The following is a 7,619-nucleotide window of genomic DNA, read 5'->3' on the forward strand; positions in this document are numbered from 1 at the left end:
GCCGCTGCCTGCAGTCTCCCGCACCACGCTGTGATTCTCCATCTACCAACACGTGAGGTGACCTCTGTCCATTATCATGGATTATTCCTGACCTGGAGGCCACCATCCTTAGTTGGGTAGCTCCCTTCCTGGGCCACCACATTATAAAGTATGTCTCATACATCAGGTTACTGAAAACTAGGAGGTTTGAATAGTATAGTATAATTTTATTGTAGAACTCTTTTTTATTAGTAGTATTATTACTATTATTCCTAATTATCTATTTTTTTATTTTTCTCACTCTATTTTCCTCTTACCTATCTGTTTCCTTGGAGACTCTGCCTTTTCTCATGCTAACAACCAATTTCTTTGATTCCACTTTCACTCTTCCTATGACCTAGTACCTCTATAGACTCACTTCTTACCTCATTAATGTTACATACTACACCCCTCCCCATCCTCTTTGTCCACCATTAGAAATTGTGGACCTTATTTAAAATCTACTGTTTATGCTGTAAATAATAATTGAACTCATCATCTGTTTATTAAGACAATACTATTTATATATTAATAGAGGCTGTTTGGGTTAAGGATGCATATTGTTTGTATTGTGTGTTGCTAATATTGATCTCCCACTTTAAAGTGAGGTATTGGAAACCTGCAGGGACATTATAAACCTCTAGGGGGGAAACTTCAATACCTTGGATCTGCACTGCAGAGGGGAAGATACATGAACAACATGAAAAAACAAGGGAAGAAAGTGTCCCAAACAAACCTAGATACTATATCAATACAATCCAATGATAGTATAGTAGAAGAAATGTCATAAAAGGAGTTCAGAATATACATAATTAAAATGATCCAAGAAGCAAAGGATGAGATAAGAGAGCAAATGTAGGCAATGAATGATCACTCCAATAAACAATTAAAAGACCAAATGCAGGAAGCAAAAGATCATTTCAATAAAGAGATAGAGATTGTAAAAAACAAAACAAAACAAAACAGAAATCCTTGAAATGAAGGAAACAATAAATCAAATTAAAAACTCAACAGAAAGCATCACCAACAGGCTAGATCACTTGGAAGACAGAACCTCAGACAATGAAGACAAAATATTTAATCTTGAAAACAAAGTTGACCAAACAGAAAAGATGGTAACAAATCTTGAACAGAACTCCAAGAAATATGAAATATCATAAAAAGACCAAAATTAAGAATTATTGGGATTGAGGAAGGCACAGAGATATAAACCAAAGGAATGAACACTCTATTCAATGAAATAAAGTCAGAAATTTCCCAAATCTGAAGAATGAAGTGAAAACTCAAATATAAGAGACTTACAGGACACCAATTGTACAAAATTACAACAGATCCACAAAAAGGCACATTATAATGAAAATACCTAACATACAAAATAAAGTAGAACTTTAAAGACTGCAAGAGAAAAGCATCAGATTACATATAGGGGGAAACCAATGCAGATATCAGCAGATTTCTCAGTCCAGACTCTAAAAGCTAGAAGGGCCTAGAACGACATATTTCAAGCTCTAAAAGAAAATGAATGCCAACCAAGAATCTTATACCCAGCAAAACTTATCTTCAAATTTGATGATGAAATAAAATCCTTCCATGATAAACAAAAGTTAAAAGAATTTACAAATAGGAAGCCTGAACTACAGAACATTCTCAGCAAAATATTCCACGAGAAAGAAATGAAAACAGCAATGTAAGTCATCAAAGGGAGGAACTGCCCTAAAGGAAAAGTCAATTAAAGGAGAAACCAAGTCAAGTTAAAAACCAAAAATAAGCCAAAATGACTGGGAATACAAGTCATACCTCAGTAATAACCCTGAATGTTAATGGTCCAAACTCATCAATCAAAAATAACCCTGAATGTTAATGGCCTAAACTCATCAATCAAAAGACAGATTGGATTAAAAAAGGACCCCAAAACAGCTTGTCTTCAAGAGACTCACCTCATAGAAAAAGATACCCACAGATGTAAGGTAAAAGGATGGGAAAAAACATACCATGCACATGGACTCAGTAAAAAAGCAGGGGTTTCCATTTTCATATCAGATAAAGCTGATTCAAGCCAAAGTTAGAAGGAATAAGAAAGGACATTTCATACTGCTTAATGGAAGCATAAATCAGCAAGACATAATGATCATTAATATTTATGCCCCAAACAATGGCACATCCATGTACGTCAAACAAATCCTTCTCAATTCCAGGAGCCAAATAGACCACAATACAATAATACTAGGTGATTTTAACACACCTCTCTCACCAATGGATAAATCTTCCAAACAAAAATCGATCAAAGAAATCATAGAACTCAATAACACAATCAATATGTCTGTTAGAGTTAACAGACGTATATAGAATATTCCATTCATCCATTCTTCTCAGCAGCACATGGACCCTTCTCTAAAATAGACCATATTTTTTGCTACAAAAGCTACTCTTAGCAAAGACAGACCAAAGACATTAAAGGGATACGAATAGGAAAAGAAAAACTCAAACTATCACTATTTGCTGACAACATGATTATATATTTAGAGGAGCCAAGAAATTCCACCAGAAAACTTTAAGAATTCATAAATGACTTCAGCAAAGTAGCAGGATATAAAATCAGCAATCATAAATCTAATGCATTTCTATTCATAAGTTATAAATCCTCTGAAAGAGAAATTAGGAAAATTACCCTATTCATAATAGCCTCAACAACAACAACAACAAAAAACAAAAAACCAAAAAAACAAAAGAACTTGGGAATCAATCTAACAAAAGAGGTGAAAGACCTCCACAGTGAAAACTACAGAACACTTAAGAAAGATATTAATGAAAACCTTAGAAGATGGAAATATCTCCCATGTTCTTGGATAGGCAGAATTAATATTGTCAAAATGCCCATACTATCAAAAGTGCTATAAAAATTCAATGCAATTCCAATTAAAATCCCAGTGATGTACCTAATAGAAATAGATAAGGCAATCAAGAAATTCATTTGGAAGAAAAAGAGACCCAGAATAGCCAAAACAATCCTTAATAGGAAGAGCGAAGCAGTGGTTATCACAATATCAGACCTTCAACTATACTACAGAGAAATAGTAACAAAAATGGCATGGTATTGGCCCCCAAATAGACAGGTAGTCCAGTGGTACAGAATAAAGTACACAGAGACAAACCCACATAAATACAGTTATCTCATACTAAGACAGAGGTGCCAAAAACATAAAATGGAGAAAAGATAGCCTGTTCAACAAAAGGTGCTGGGAAAACTGGACACAAACATGCAGCAAAATGAAATTAAACCCTAACTCTAATCCTGCATAAAACTCAATTCAAAATGGATAAAGGATCTAGGAATTAGACCAGAGACCTTGCACCTAATAGAAGAAAAAGTAAGTCCAAATCTTCATCATGTCGGTTTAGAACCAGATTTCTTTAACATGACCCCCAAAGCACAAGAAATAAAAGCAGGAATCAATAAATGAGATAGATTCAAACTAAAATGCTTTTTCTCAGCAAAGGAAACAATCAACAATGTGAAGAGCAAGCCTACAGAGTGGGAGAAAATCTTTGCCAAATACACTTCAGATAGAGCACTAATCTCCAGAATCTTTAAAGAACTCAAACAACTTTACACCAAGAATACAAATAACCCAACCAATAAATGGGCTAAGGAAAAGAGCAGACACTTCACAGAGGATCTACAAGCAATAAACGATAAAAGAAGAAATGTTCAACATCCTTAGTAAAAAGAGAAATGCAAATCAAAACTATCCTAAGATTTCATCTCACCCCAATTAGAATGGCTATTATCAAAAATACAAGCAACTATAGGTGTTGTCCAGAATGTGGGGAAAAAGGTTCACTCATAGATTGCTGTAAACTGGTGCAGCCACTCTGGAAAGAAGTATGGAGGTTCCTTAGAAAATTTGGAATGGAATTATCATTTGATCCAGTTATCCCATTCCTTGACCTATACCCCAAGGACTTAAAATCAGCATACTATGGAGACACAGCCACATCAATGTTTATAGCAGCTCAATTCACAATAGCTAGATTGTGGAACCAACCTAGATGCCCTTCAATAGAATAATGGATAAAGAAACTGGAAAAAAAACCTTTGGAAAAAACCAAAGTTCAAATGATTTCTCTGATAAGTGGATGATGATACCTAATGGGGAGGGTAAGGCAAGAATGGAGCAAGGATGGATTGTATAGAGGAAAATGAGAGGTGGGGAGGGGGCACAGGGGAAGGAAAAATAATAAAATGAGACAAACATCATTACCCTACATACATGTATGATTACACAAATGGTGTAACTCTACTTTGTGCACAACCAGAGAAATGAAAGTTGTACCCTCATTTGTGTACAATGAATCAAAATAATAATAATAAAAAAATAAAATTTTGTTGTAGCTTTTCATTTTTATCCTGGGGAATTATTTATATTCCCTTTTGTAACACAGAATTAGGCAGTTTGGTTCTTTGTCTCATGAATTCAAGGAATGAAATTCGTGGACACAGTGGTGAGAGCAAAGTAACAGGATTTATTAGAGTAATAGAAAGGAAGCAGAGCTCCTGAAGAGGAGGGGCCCCAAGAGAGGGATGCCAAGGGGTGTCTGTTGTCTAGGGGTTTTTAAAGGTATATCTGATGGCCCAGTGCAGGTGACTGGTGGGGTGAGGAATGCTATCATGGATCAATCAAGTTCTTTAAGTTCCAAGCTTAATAAGTCAATCATATATGCATACTTTCTACCCCTTAGTTACATCATTAAGAGGACGAATCTTGATTTGTGGTTTTTGACATGTCTATTAGAAAAAAGTAAGCATTTCAGGTAGGAGTCTGCTTGGGGTTGGCTGTTGCTAAGGGTAAGGGCAAGGGTAACTAAGGAAAGTCTGCTGAGCTTGAACCTGCGAAGAACAGAAACAGGTATTCTAGGTGAGAAGAAGGCATTGTGGTTAATGCTGGCAGCAGCAAGTTCCAGGATGTCAGACCTCATGTCTCTTTTTAGGTGGGCATGATATTCCCCTCCCTTCCTGTCCTTCTCCAAGGACCCTATCCTGGCTGCCTATGGGAGATCTATCTTCCTGTCTCACTTTCACTCAGTGATGACTTCTTTATGCCAGTTTGACCTTCTTATCTAATTTTCATATTTACATAAGCTAACAGCTTTCCATGGGAATTAAATTATCATGCAAAATATGAGAAATGAGTCAGTGAGATAGAACCTATGGCTTCTTTCTAATATTCTGGAATCTAGGATCCTTGGGAATGAAGCAGCTTGATGAGTTGACTTCTCATACTCTAGAATTCTATATACTTCTATTATTTCAAAAACCACACTTTCTATGGCACTTATTTTAATACCTCACACAAAGTGATATTTCTTGAACAACATTGACAACCAGTATCCACAGCATTTTTTCTATAGCTCTGGATCTATATTCCATGTGTTGACATAAAATAATAATTCTGGGCGTGCTGCTGGGAGTTGTTTAGAGGTTGGCGGTGCGGTGCTGGAGGCCCACAGGCCGAGTGATCATGTCGCACAAACAAATTTACTATTCCGACAAAAACGACGACGAGGAGTTCAAATACTGGCATGTCGTGTTGCCCAAGGACATAGCCAAATTGGTCCCTAAAACTCATTTGGTGTCTGAGCCTGAATGGAGGAACCTCGGCGTTCAGCAGAGTCAGGGATGGGTTCATTATATGATCCATGAACCAGAACCTCACATCTGTTTCGCGGCCACTACCCAAGAAGCCAAAGAAATGAAGCTGGCAAGCCACTTTTCAACCTCAAGCTTTACACAGCTGTCCTTACTTTCTGACATCTTTCTGATAACACGATTATGTTGCCTTCTTGTTTTCCACTTTGATATTTAAAGGATGTTCAATACAATGTTTGAATGTGCTTGTAACTGCTTTACTTGTGGAATAAAGCCACCACCACCCTGCCAATGAGTGCTCTGTGGACCACAGCCTCAGCTGGGTGTGAACCCAGAAACCACAGTGTGCTCTGTATCCAGCAGAACACACTTGGCAGATGGAGGGAGCATCTGAGAATAAGACCATAGCTGTTACAGGGATTGTGTGAACTTGCTGTTTTGTTTTTTTCCTGCTGAGTGTTGTATGTATGGAGACATGGATTTATGTTTCAAAGTATTGGAAATTTTCCATTTTATTTGAGAAATCTGTTCCGTGTTAAAAGCCTTGATTAAAGAGGAAGCTTTAATAATCTAAAAAAATAATAATTCTGCCTTAAAGGAAGAAGAAATAATTTATTTTGAGTCAACTATGAAAAACCAGGGCCTGGGAATATAGATTCAAGTTACCTGAATCATGTGTTCCTCATGAAGAGGTTACATGAACTCTGATAACCCAGGAACAGAGTCATAAATCAGTATATTCAACAAACACATTGGTGGAGGCATTAGGTAGTTGGGCTATGGCAAAGCAGGGAAATCTTTCCCGTAGACATCAGATGTTATAGCATTCTTAGTTTCAGGGTTGGCAGAGGCTAGCATTCTGCTGTTTAGCAATATATTCTGAGATGTTTACCTAATAGTCATGAGAATGTTAGGATAGATACAAAGGTTAGAAGTGAGTGGATATTTATCTAAAAGTCCTAAGATAGCCCAAGATTATTTTGGCTCTGAATCTGCAACATTCCATCTCTCCAGAATAACAATGTCCTGATGTTCTACATAGTCAAAGTCACACAGTCTGCAAGATCTTTAATAAAAATGTGGCTTCTCCAGGGACTTCAGCTTCACTCAAGTTTATGAGATTAACACATACACACACACACACACACACACACACACACACACACAAAAACAAAAACAACAAAAAATAAAACACACTCTCCCTCCTTCCCCAAAAGAAAAACTCTGTGATTTCAAAGATTGATTTTTGGGTTTAAAATAGTTATTTAAGGCCATTTTTAAACATGAGAAATAGATCTTTTCTATCTCAGATTGAATCAAACTGAGTAAATTCTATGTTGTTAATTTCTTAATTGCAGTGGCTCTCTGTTTCTCTCCCTGGTGTGCCCTCCTGCTTATGATCTAGCCATTTGGTTATTACCTATCTAAGCAATATACAATCCTAAGGAATTTAATTATTATGAAATTAGTGTAGTGGAGATATCACTGAGGTGAGTATTGGAAATTTAACCCCCAGTCCGGTTCACTTGTATGCTAAGGACTCAGAACAAATATCAATTAACTTGTTTCCTTTATAAGTATTTGAAATTGTTAATAACTTTTTATAAGGCATTTCTTTTTTTTTTTTTTTTTTTTTTTTTTCTTTTTATTGTAAACAAATGGGATACATGTTGTTTCTCTATTTGTACATGGCGTAAAGGCATACCATTTGTGTAACCATAAATTTACATAGGGTAATGTTGTTTGATTCATTCTGCCATTTTTTCCCTTCCCCCCCTCCCCTCCCACCCTTCCCCTCCATCTATACAGTCCTTCCTTCCTCCATTCCTGCCCCCCTCCCTAAACCCAACTCCAACCCCAACACTAACCCTTCCCACCCCCCATTATGTGTCATCATCCACTTATTAGCGATATCATTCTTCCTTTGGTTTTTGAGATTGGCTTATCTCACTTA

The 7,619-nt window shown here is 36.6% G+C and overlaps 1 pseudogene; it reads left to right on the forward strand.

The window, feature by feature from the left end:
• Nucleotides 1-5,537: 5,537 nt before the first annotated feature.
• On the forward strand, nt 5,538-5,772 carry LOC124992363 (cyclin-dependent kinases regulatory subunit 1-like; annotated as a pseudogene).
• Nucleotides 5,773-7,619: the final 1,847 nt, after the last annotated feature.

The sequence above is a fragment of the Sciurus carolinensis genome, chromosome 9 (assembly GCF_902686445.1).
Source record: "Sciurus carolinensis chromosome 9, mSciCar1.2, whole genome shotgun sequence".
Lineage (NCBI taxonomy): Eukaryota > Metazoa > Chordata > Mammalia > Rodentia > Sciuridae > Sciurus > Sciurus carolinensis.